The sequence below is a fragment of the Thamnophis elegans genome, chromosome 7 (genome assembly GCF_009769535.1).
Source record: "Thamnophis elegans isolate rThaEle1 chromosome 7, rThaEle1.pri, whole genome shotgun sequence".
Lineage (NCBI taxonomy): Eukaryota > Metazoa > Chordata > Lepidosauria > Squamata > Colubridae > Thamnophis > Thamnophis elegans.
In genome coordinates, this window is record NC_045547.1 from 33,475,189 (window position 1) to 33,487,684 (window position 12,496).

Sequence of the window (12,496 nt, forward strand, 5' to 3'; positions counted from 1 at the left end):
TAGGAGTATTTCCCACAAAAGCCACACTCCAAAAAAAGAGAACTGCTATTGACTTCTCTGAGTATGTGTGCACTACAGCTAGTCCTTGACTTACGACTGGTCATTTAACAACCATTAAATGACAGCTCGGAAAGGATGCTCTGCTTCTTTAGTCCACAGTACATACATTGGGGAGGGGAAAAAGAGCATGGATGGGAGGGGAACTCGTATGGAAGGCTGAAGAAATGAAGCTCATATCCTGAAGATCTGAACTCCTTTCCTTTACCCAACCAAAGTTCCCTTCTGCGCATGGAGAGAGCTGCCCTCCTTCCTTTAGCTGGCAGCTCTTTGCCTCCTTAACGACCACAATTGGGAAAGCTTTGATTATGGTCATTGAGTAAAGTGTACGGAAAAATTATATGCAGCTACTTGAGAAAATAAAAATGTGGGTGGCCAGTTTATCATTAAAAACACTATACAATAGAGCCCATATCTATTGACATTTTTGCTCAGGGAAAAATATGTGATTCCTCCTGCCCACCTTCTTCAATCCTTGATGTGAAACAAAAAAAAAGGCTTGACTTAAAACTATCTAATCAGCTTTATTGTCAAAGAAGGATCAGAAACAAATCTTCCCACTCAGTGTTGATCCCACATTTTTACTAACCTAATGCATAACGAGTGATGATAACTGTGACCGATGACAGCTGTAGTCTAACATACAAAAGGTCGCAAATAGCAGAAAGCTACAAGTCTGTGGGAAAAGCTACTGTATTTTTTGGAATATAAAGTGCACTGGAGCATAAGACACACCAAGGTTTTGAAGAGGCAAATTAAAAAAAAAGTTTTTGCACTCTGCAAACCTCCCCAAAACGGCACCCATTTTTTGGGAAAATGGGCCATTAAAAAAAAAAAGCCTTTAGGAGGTTTGTAGAGTGCTCCTGAGGGCTGGTGGGGGGGGGGGGACAACATTGAACAAAAAATGACCTGTTTTTTGCTCATTTCTGCCCTCCCCAGCCCCAGGAGCACTCTGAAAGCCTCTTAAAAGTATGCACAGCCATTTTGGTGAAGGGGGCGGGGTTTGGGGAGGCACACAATGCTGTATTCAGGGTATAAGATGCACCCAGGTTTTCAGCCTATTTTTTGAGGGAAAAAGGTGAGTCTTATACTCTGAAAAATATAGTATACTTTGCTTCTGTTCAGACTTATGAGCCATGGTGGCGTAGTGGTTAGAGTGCAGTACTGCAGGCTATTTCTACTCACTGCCGGCTGACTGCAATTTGGCAGTTCAAATCTCACCAGGCAAGGATGACTCAGTCTTCCATCCTTCCAAGGTGGGTAAAACGAGAACCCAAATTGTTGGAAGCATCATGCTAACTTTGCAAACCACTTAGAGAGGGCTGTAAAGCTCTGTAAAGCAGTATATAAGTCTAAGTGCTATTGCTATTTAAGAAGCCGCATAAAATATGCCACATCTATTCTATACAGTTCAACTGTATAATCTGGTCTAAGTCCAGCTTCTAAACAAATTAAAGAAAAAAATGATTTAAACTACATTATGAGAAATAGAAGGACCCAACAATCAACCATACATCTTCTATCCACAATAACATTCTACCTTTTTTTTCCTTATACGTTCAAAATGAATATTCAAGATGGCTTTCAATTTAAATGTTATATATAAAAAGCACAATAAAAATAAGTTACATCATAATAAAGTCATTTATCAAATTCATTTACAGATGGTCCTCATTTAACAACCAATCATTCAGCAACTGTTCAAATTTATGACAGTGATGAAGAAGTGGTATTTATGACTGGTCCTTGTACTTACATTGTATGTAATGATGTGATCACGTTTTGGGAACCTGGCTCACAATTACGTTGCAGGATCCTGTGGTCACATGATCAGAAGTTTGCTGACTTCCTAAAAGCAAGGTCAATAGGGAAGCTGGCAAGAAGTCATGATCATATGACATCTTTCTTTAACTATCTGCAGTGATTCACTTCACAACAACTTGAAGTGACAGAATTTTCATTGGTAAATGGTGCGATCATTGATGTTGCATTTTATGATCGTATTGCTTACCAATGGAAATTCCGGTGCCAATTACAGTATCTTCATTAAGTGTTTCATTGTTGGAGTAATATATTAGAATTGTTATAACCAGCTAAGGCTAGAGTTAAAACACTAAATGGATAATATAGACTTGAAGAAATAAATAATACTTCCTAAAGTTACAACAGACTGCATAATTTTATTTAAAAAAATTAGCACTGAGAAGATAAAAGCAACAAGATTGCTTGAGTTTTTAATATTTATAATCAGGCACTACACAGATCATATTTTTCACAAGTAAAAAATATGAACCCTAATCATCACTAACTACTCTCCCCCACACATGCATACACACTGATTGGAAGGAAATGGAGATTTTGCAGTAACCTTCCCCTGGAGTGGGGAGGGAATGGAGATTTTACAATATCCTTCCCCTGCCATGCCCACCAAGCCATGCCACGCCCACAGAACCGGTAGTAAAAAAATTTGAATCCCACCCCTGACACACTGATGTACTCCGTCCAAAAAAAAATAGTAGTTGCTATTGACTTTTTCTGTTACTGATTTAAATGGTGATATTCTTGCAGTTACTACTGTTTACTGAAATGTCAATTTAATATGTCTGATTTATCACTGTTGCCACTGGTCAGAAAACACTTTTTATCATTTTGCCAATAGTCTATTATCAATGACACTGTTTCCCTGAAGGAATAAAAAGGTGGAAAAAAAGATGCAGGAAGGAGAGCAATAATAAAGGTGAGATTAAAAAAAAACTTGAGAACGCAAAAGAAAGGAAGAAAAAGAAGGAAAAGGGAAGACAGGGACTAGAAGGAACTGATTATAATTGATGAAGATAAAACAGAAAAATACACTTTCGCTTTTAGGGAAATCTCACTAACTTACCTCACATGCTATGACAAATCAGAATATAAGAGGTTAGTGCAATGTGTAAATTGCAATACTGAAAGGGACAACAAAAACAAATTAGAGATAACACATGTGGATAAATGATCAATTCCACATCAATACACTGGCCAATTTTGATTTTTAAAATGCTTCATTCCCCTAAACTAGGAGGTTTATCCACTGCAATATTTCTTTATGCAACCAATGTTGCAAAAACCTCAGTAATCTATTGCTATATAGAGGAATAACTATAAATGATCAAAAACCAAAGGCTATTTCCTTTATCAAGAGGCCTGTCAGTCACACATGGCTAATTAATAGATACACATAGAAGATATTATATTTTTGAAAACATGCAAGATCTCTTTAATTATTATTCAAATTCATGGAATGCACAACTAAACCTGCCCCAGAGTCCAAATATCTGACTACTCAAGAATATGTTTTAACATTATCTATCTTTGTCATATGTTTGCTAAACTAACAGTTTCCAAAAACTTAGTTGTTATTCATCAACTTTAGGAATTAAATTTCTTGATTTGTACTGTGTTTCCCCGAAATTATGACATGTCCTGATAATAAGGCCATGCCACATTTTTCTGATGGGGAAAAATATAAGCCCTCCCCCGCAAATAAGCCCCCTGGACAATCCCCCACCTCCGGCCAGGCAAAGCGCCGCTCACCAACCTAGCGGTATCCTGAAGGTGCCAAGCCGAGTGAACCGGGGGGGGGGGGGGAGGCAAAGGTGATCACGTTGCTTAGCGCCTTCGGGATACCACTAGGGTAATGAGCAGCTCTGTGCCCAGCTGAAGAGGGGGGTTGCCGGGTGGCTGATCTCTTGCAAGCGGACTCCCAAAGAGCTGGGCACAGCCTCATGGGCAAATGGCTGTGCTGCGCTGTCGCAGCAGCGTAACACAGCAGCCATGAAGCAACCACACACATGAGCAACCACCCGACAAACCCCCTTTCCAGCCGGGCACAGCGCCATTCACTGACCTAGGGATATCGCCAAACCGCGTGAGCACATGTTCGCCGCCACCCGGCTCCCACGGCTTGGCACCTTCAAAATGGCAGTGAATGGCGCTCTGCACGGTTGGAAATGGGGGTTGCATGACCGGATGTTCCGCTCTCGCTTGAGCACCTCCCACCCTCACGATGCCCTGGCCCAGTTCTCTCCATAGAGTCAGGGGACCTTTGCTGCCACCGCCGCCGCATGGCTTTTTCTGCGGCTTCCAAACCGAGTTTTCTGGCAGTGGCCGCTCTGGGTGTATGCTCTATGGTTGTGGGCCAGGTTGTGGGTTGTGGACAACCATAGCGCGTACCAGAGAGCAGCCACCCGGCAACCCCAAAACAATAAACCCTCCCCTCATAATAACGCTCAAGCCATATTTTGTGTGTAAAAAGAAAATAAGACCCTGTCTTATTTTCGGGGAAACACGGTAAGTATATACTGTATTTTTCAGATTATAAGATGCACCAAAGTATAAGACACACCAAGATTTCAAAGAGGAAAGCAAGAAAAGTTTTTGCCCTTCCCGGCCCCCAGGACACTCTGCAGGCCTCCCACACCTGTGCTTCCCATTTTTGCAAAAACTAGGCCTGTTTTGGGTCTCCCAAACACCTCACGCATACCATTTTTGCCTTCCCCAGCTCCCAGTGTCACTCTGCAGGCCTCCCAAACCCTCTGCATGACCTGTTTTACCCTCCCCAGCCCCCAAGGCCACTCTGCAGGCCTCCCCAAATTTGCATGCCCTGTTTTTGCGAGAAATGGGGCCGTTTTCACAAAAAAAAGGGCCTGTTTTTGGCCTCCTAAACCCACCAGACACCCCATTTTTGCCCTCCCCAATACCCAGGAGTACTTTGCACACCTCCTAAACCCTCTGCATGCCCCATTTTTGCCCTTCCCAGCCCCCAGGAGCACTCTGCAGGTGTCCCAAATTTGCACGCCCCATTTTTGCAAAAAACGGGCCCATTTTCACAAAAAATGGAGCCATTTTTGGCCTCCCAAACCCCCCACGCATCCCATTTTTGCTCTCCCCAGCCCCAGGATCACTCTGCAGGCCTCCCAAACCCTCTGCATGCCCTGCTTTTTGCAAAAAAAAGGCCCATTTGGGGGGGAAACGGGACATGGGGGGGTCAGGATGCATCAACATTTCTACCCTCTTTTAGGGGGAAAAAGTGTGTCTTACACTCCAAAAAGTATGGTAGTATAATTTTAAAAATCCCAAAATATTCCTGGAATAATTTTCTTCCGCAAAAGTATCTATCTGCAACTGGATATAAGCCCTAGGAACCAAATAAAATCTAACGAGTTAAAATTTCCTCCTCCCCCCAATCCTTCCTCTTCCTCAATTTTAAATGATATGGAAAATGGGGGGAAATCAAAATACACCAAACCAAGAAATAAATTTGCATACTAAATGGTAAAGATCCTAGTTCCCATAGAAGCTTCAACTTCAAACCTCCAGCAAAAAAGGTAAAAATCAATATGCAGAAGTAGAAAATACTGTGTTATTAGTGTACTACAATTTCAAGTTACCAGTGTACTACAATTTTCATTTTTAAACAAGTTATTGCAATATTATAATTTAATGCAGTTTAATAAAAATTAGATAACACTTTTACTAGTACTTGCACCCTATAATATTAAACGAGTAGTCTGTAATATTGACCACACTGATTCTATTATTCGTTTGGGATGATCCGTTCTAAAAAAAAAAAACTTATGTCATCTCATTCTCATACCATTTCATCTCTCTCTGATAGCACTGTTTTGGATATATAATGTCAGCAAACAGATCTAGCACATCATCTATACATGAAAAAGAAAAAAACCCTCCATAAATAATAAAAAATAAAAAAATAATTGTAACTGGTAAAAAAAACTGAACAAAAATAAAGATCAAGGTATTTATTTTACAGTAAGATTCATCCTTAAATTACTTATTAAAATCTCCATCATGTTGCTGCCCATACACCTACACACGTGTGTATGTGTGAATATGGAATAATTCAACACATTAATATCTTTAATATTAAAAGATTTCTCTACAAATCTAGTTACATTAATGTTATTTCAAAAAGATGTCAATGACTAATAAGATTAAATCATATGAGTCAATGACTCATATTTTTTACAGTGAAGAAAATCACATGGCAATTCTTTGGGGTGTAAACTTGAAATAAAAACCTTTGATGAATCAATTTTAAATTTAAATCCACTGAAACCAATGTAATTATTTTTAAGGCCAGCAATCACTCTATAATATTCAATTCTTTAAAAAGAAACTGTAAATACTGTTATATCAACTCTGGAATTATTCTTTAGTTTTTGATAGAAATATAATATGGATTACGTTTTAGACATCAACTCCATTAAAAACAAAAACACTTCAGGTTTCTTGGAAGCAACTAAAACATCTGGTCCATATTGAGCATACAAAACATGCCTGAGTTGATTATGTGCCACTGTGAAATAGGTAGCCCAAATTTTACTCGGAGTGTTGCAAATATGAAACCCAAGTTTCCCAATCCTTCACATACAGGTAGTCCTCAACCGTCCAAAGAACCTCAGAAAGAGTATTTTACTACCTGACTGACATAAAACATCACACACCCGTTATATGACTGCAGGTCAGATGCTTGGTAATTGGCTTACATTTACAACTGGTTGCTAAGTGACCTGTGATCATCAGAAAGTCAATGGGGAAGCCAGCAGGGAAGGTTGCAAACAGAGCGGATGAAGGTGAGCTGAAATCCCTTGGTGAATTCCAGGAGCCCAAATCATGAAGATTTCAGCTTCCCTTCCGTGCATGGAAGAAATCCTTTGATGGGCTGCAGGAATGTTGAGAGTGAAAGGGCTATCTCCCAGAAGGATTTCAGATTCACATGAAATTGAAATCCTCCCAGCAAGCAGCCTTTCACTCTATCCACTTAACAATCTGAGAGATTGCTTAACAACTGCAACTGGGAGTTCTGCAATTATGATCATTGCGCGAAGCACTTACATGGGTATCTCCTTAATGACCCCTTCCCTCAATAATTGAGATTCCAGTCCCAACTGTGGTCAGAAGTCAAATACTACCTATAACAATAAAAATAATTTACAGAATACAGAGTTATGTAGTAACTAAAACATCAGAGAAAATATCTTAAAAGTACTGCAATAAACAAAAGTGATCTGATAAACAAGAGTTCACTCTACACAGGTAAAACCCAGAAAATACAGAAACATATATTATTATATAGATGAAAAATTACAAATATAAAATATTCAGCAGCATATATTTTGTAGGAAAATTTAAGAGGTGGCTATGACCTAACCTCAGAGACCCAGTCTAGCACAGTGATTGGGGCTGCAGGCTAGAAATCAGGAGACCAGGAATTTTAGTCCCGCCTTAGGCACAAAGCCAGCTGAGAGTGACCTTTACCCAATCATTCTCTCTCAGCCCTAGGAAGCAAGCAATGGCAAACTATTTCTGAAACCTTGCCAAGAAAATTGCAGGGATTTGTCCAAGCAGTCACTAGGATTCAACAAGTCAAAGCACATCTATGCACAAAAACAGAATCAACCTCACATGTTAAAATAAAGACCATCTCCAGCTAACTGCAACTAATATGAATTTTATCATTTTCTACATATACTTACAATAGCAACAGTCTCACTACAATTGCTTCTCAGCCTCCTCTGTTTTGAAATCTCTAGTTTTAAGCTAGGTACTTAGCCTCTCAGTGATGATAGCAACAATATTTCTGATAGGAACAGACTTTCTATAACAGCGGGGTCAAAATGCATAACTAACATTGCCATTGGGAATCAAGGTGGTTTATAGCTACTATATGAACTGATTCTTAGTCCTGCTTTCTCTGCTAATTCTTTACCTAGAACCTTAATAAGTTTCAGTCTATCTGAAACCTATTAAGTAAACTAGAGATAGGCAACATGGAAGTAATGGATACCGCTCAATGTGGAAAAAGAGTAAACTACTGATAATGATAGTGATTCAGTCCCCCACACTTCAGGAGGCCACCCCCTCAAGGTCACCAAGAGTTCTGTAATGTATGTCTCCTTTACAAATTGCTTCTGGACCTTAGTGGATTCACGGACTTTCTTACTTAGATGGAAAATGTGAATCATATTATATTGCTTTAAGTTACTCAAAATCCAAAAAGGAAAGAAAAAGTAATTTTGGGAAAATACTATGTGCTACAGGAGAGATCAGGAATTTGGCAGGTGATCTGATTAAGTGAAACAGTGCCAAGTAAACAGCTGAAGACATCATCATGCAAGATCAAGAAGTCAGTTCCACAAAAACTGCAGCATTATATATAAAATATATGGCATGTAGGTTGTATACTAATATTCTGATTTTGATTAAGAAATTCAAGTTCAATTATAATTACCAACTATAATCACTGCAAGATAATTATGGCAAACTTACCACTAACAGAGCTTCATGGCTGAACAGAAACTGAAGCCACACTTTGCTTATGCTAGTTTGCCATTGTGAATTATGTTCTCAATTATATAACTACAGTACCTACAACTGAAGTGTCATATTACTTCACCAAAGGGAGTATTTATTTCAATAATATATATACATACATACATACATACATACATTACATACACACACACACACACACACACACACACACAGAAAAACAAGGAAGCTTATGACAATGAATCATGCTTTGCACCCTAAAAGTGATGTTGACCGATTATATCTACCAAGAGCAGAGGGTGGTCGAGGACTCCTACAAGTAAAACAAACTATGGAAGAAGAAAAACACAGCTTGAATGATTACATCCAGAAAAGTGAAGAACCAATGATTAAGGAAGTAAATAAAGATGGTCTTTTAAAGACAACTGTCAAAAGCTGAATATAAGAAAGATGTAATTGAGAAGCGAGCTGAAAATTGGAAAAACAAAGCTATGCATAGCCAATACGTGAAAAGTATTGAAGGCAAAGCTGACCAAAAGCTAATGTGGAATTAGTTAAGATCAGGAGCACTGAAAAAAGAAACAGAAGGCTTTATTTTGGCAGCTCAATAACAAGCCTTAGCCACAAACTGCACGAAGGCAAAAATTTAACATGTCACCACCAACAGCAAATATTGCCTCTGTAATGAGAGAGAGTCGACCACTTGATCAGTGGGTGCAGCAAAATTTCACAAACTGACTACCTACAATGCCATGACCGCGTTGCTAAGATCATTCACTGGAAATTGTGCCAAAAGTTTGGATTCGAGTACAGCAAAAAACACTGGGAACATCAGGTTCAGAAGGTTTTAGAGAGTGAGAAAGATCTTGTGGGACTTCAGAATTCAGACTGACAGGCACTTGGCCCACAACATACCTGACATAACAATAGTTGAAAAGAAAAAAGTATGGTTCATTGACATTGAAATACCTGGAGATGCATGAATTGAAGATAAACAGCAAGAAAAAATCACAAAGTACCAGGACTTGCAAATTGAAGTTGAGCGACTGTGGAGAAAGAAATAGAGTGTTGTCCCGATTGTAATTGGAGCCCTTGGAGCAATACCTAAAGGGCTACCTCGCTATTTGGAAATGTTAAATTTATCAGACTTGAACAAAAAACCACCCTACTTGGAACAGCTTATATCCTCCGACGATACCTTAACAGTTCCTAAGTCCTTGGTTAGGACTCGAGCTGTTGAGCTATCAACCAGCCCCAAAGGCTGTGAATCTCACCAAAGATTAACCACATAATAATAATAATTATTAATAATAAGGTTGACTCAGGCTTCCATTCTTCCAAGGTTGGTAAAATGAGGACCCAGATTGTTGAGGGAAATATGCTGGCTCTGTAAACCACTTAGCGAGGCTGTAAAGCACTGTGAAGTCGTATATAAGTCAAGTGGTATTGCTATTAAATCTCATAAAAAACTGCTTACGGATATATCTACCACCTAAAAGCTATTTGCCATTCATGAAAACTCATCCATCCATCTCTCTATATTTTCTGCTGTATCAACACTAAATCATTAAAATCTTTGACATGACTCCACTCATCTTGTGCAGATTGATGGTAGTGTCAAAAGTCATGAGATATATTATTAGTTAAAACAATGCAGATGGGTATGAAAAAAAACCCAGATCTGTGGTTTGTAATGGTTCATCGAGGCAACTAAATGTGAGGGGTAAATTATTTTTGAAGTTAGTATTTTTAAATAATAACCAGTAAATACCATTATAAAAACATCCACAAATATTTTTATAAAAGTACATACAAGTGCTTAACTTACAACTGGTGCATAAGACTAGGGCTACTACCTTAGGGAAAAAAATATTAAGAAAAGTAATGAGACTCAACTACTGAAGTAAATGCTATTTTACTATTCTTCCTCCCAGAACAAACCTTTGAATCCCTTCATTATACTTTCCCCTCAAACCCCTTTCTTCTCCTCGAGGTGTACATAACGAAAGGAAACAAGCACGGAAGTATGACAGGGAACTGAAAGGTCTGTAAAGGAACTCCCGAGGGGCGGATTTAGCCGAAATAAAGGACTTTCTGCCGTCTCCCCACTTCCGATCCACTCTAGGTGCCCCCTCTCTTAGTAGCCCGCGTTCCTGGCCCAGGCACCTACACAGGTTGGGGGAAGGAGACCCCGATGCTGCGGCCCAGAAACTGCCTGGCACCGTCTCCTTCTCCCACCCCGCCCCTTCCATCAAGGCCCGCAGGACGGCTTTAAACGTATGGAAGTCATTACCCAAGCCTCGTTCTCCTCCCCGCTCCCCCCCACAGAGGGGAGCGCGGAGTGGACAAGATTTTTTTCAGTGGCGCGTGGGGCAGCAGGGATCTGCTTCTGTCCGGAAGCGGCTCCGCAGTAACAGACCGAAGATTTGTCTCTCCATTCTCCCCTCACAGAGACACACACGCAGGAAATAACACAGGGTCAGCTGACCAAGGTGGGCCAATGGCGAAGGGACAAGAGAGCGCGCGCAAAAGGGAGGAGTACGAGACAGCGGGCGATGCGGGTGGAGCGTGCGTGCGTCCGTGCGTCCCTCCCTCAAAAGCGCATAAAAAAATGAGCAGCGGGCACCACCCTCTAGTTCAAGTATTTAAAGTGATAGCGCCGGTTAAGCGTCCCTCGGTCGGTAATGAGAAAGCAGGTTTACGGCACACTAGTGGTTGATTGTGAGGAAACTCTGTGAAAACGGCATTTTGTCGCCTCTATGGACACATTAACGGTGTAATGCGTTTCATTTTCCATTCAGCGCAGAATTACTTTAAAGCAAAACTTTGAACTGCGGCTTTGGAGAATGAAACTGCAAGTATGGGTTGCAATTATATGGCTGAAATTGTTACTTCCTACTCAATAACTTCACACCACCAAGAAGTTTTGAATAGAGCACTAAAATGTGTGGTTCTTCCAACCTATATTTGGAACCCCAGGAAGGTGAACTTTGGGATCTGTTGGATGTCCTCTGAAGTAAGTAGCCAAATAAGGTATTACAGTAATCTTTTGCCAAGTCCAACATATATGTCAATATGAAAGGTAACACTGGTCAGTTACACTGAAAAAGGTTGGTGCAGAAATGGGACATGTCCCTGGAGGCCACTCATATTTCCAAGTTTCTCTTATGCAAACATTTATTGTGACCATTAGTTATTCTTGATAAGTGTATTGTCTTCCCTCAGATCCAAAGTTTGAACTTTGTCCATAATGGTAGCTTTTCAATTGGAAAGTTGATGTACAAATTGTAGAGGACCAGTGTTAAGAATATATGATACAGTAGCTAAACATGAAAAGAAATCAGATAACATCTTTTTGGCAGATAAGAGTACATAGAGTTAGTCATTGACTGAGGACCATAGTATAAGTATAATCTTTATTGTCATTGTACTTAAATACAACGAAATTGGTTAGACTGGACTTTCCATTGTAAGTCATGATGGTCATAAGTTGAGGCACCCATGTGACCTGATTTTACGATCTGTTTTGTAGTAGTAGTAAATGTCACATGGTCAAGAGAATGTGCCAATCATTAGATGAACACCATGGTCATTAAGTCAGTCAATGCATTCCTATGAGCATTTTTTGCTGGAAATGTAAATTGTCAGAAGACCATGAAATGTGTCAATTGGCTGTAAAAGAGAGCCAGTTGCTAAGCATCCAAAGTGCAGTCATGTGACTGTACATGGGGTTGTGTCTCTCTGTTGGCACTCCAGAACGGGGTCATAAATACCTTCTGAGAGTCTGCTATAATCTCAAACCATAGTTAAGTGATTGGTCATTAAGTGAGGACTATCTGTATTACAGTACCCATCATAAAAATACATTTTGCTTAAGTCCTATTTTGAGAAGATAAAGGAATTTTACTGAGACAAAGCCAGCCTTTCATTCCACTGTTTAAGCAAATACTGCAGAAAACATTTTACCATCAGAATTTTTATTCCATTTTTTATATTTGTATCCTAATCCTAGAATTATTCAGAGTACACTGCATATGTTATAGAGCAGGAGTGTCAAACTCGCGATGGCATGTCATATTATGACTTTCCCCTCCTTCGCTAAATCAGG

General features: G+C 39.8%; 1 protein-coding gene across 4 annotated transcripts in view; it reads right to left on the bottom strand.

The window, feature by feature from the left end:
* TCF20 (transcription factor 20) overlaps window positions 1-12,496 on the bottom strand; it is a 167,133-nt gene that overhangs the window by 33,366 nt on the left and 121,271 nt on the right. For 2 of the 4 annotated variants that reach the window (XM_032220892.1, XM_032220889.1), the window contains exon 1: window positions 10,682-10,861. The exons of the other annotated variants lie outside the window; for them this stretch is intronic. The gene's annotated coding sequence lies outside the window, so the exon portion shown is untranslated. Of the gene's footprint in view, window positions 1-10,681; window positions 10,862-12,496 lie in introns of those variants that run through there. 4 annotated transcript variants of the gene reach the window in all.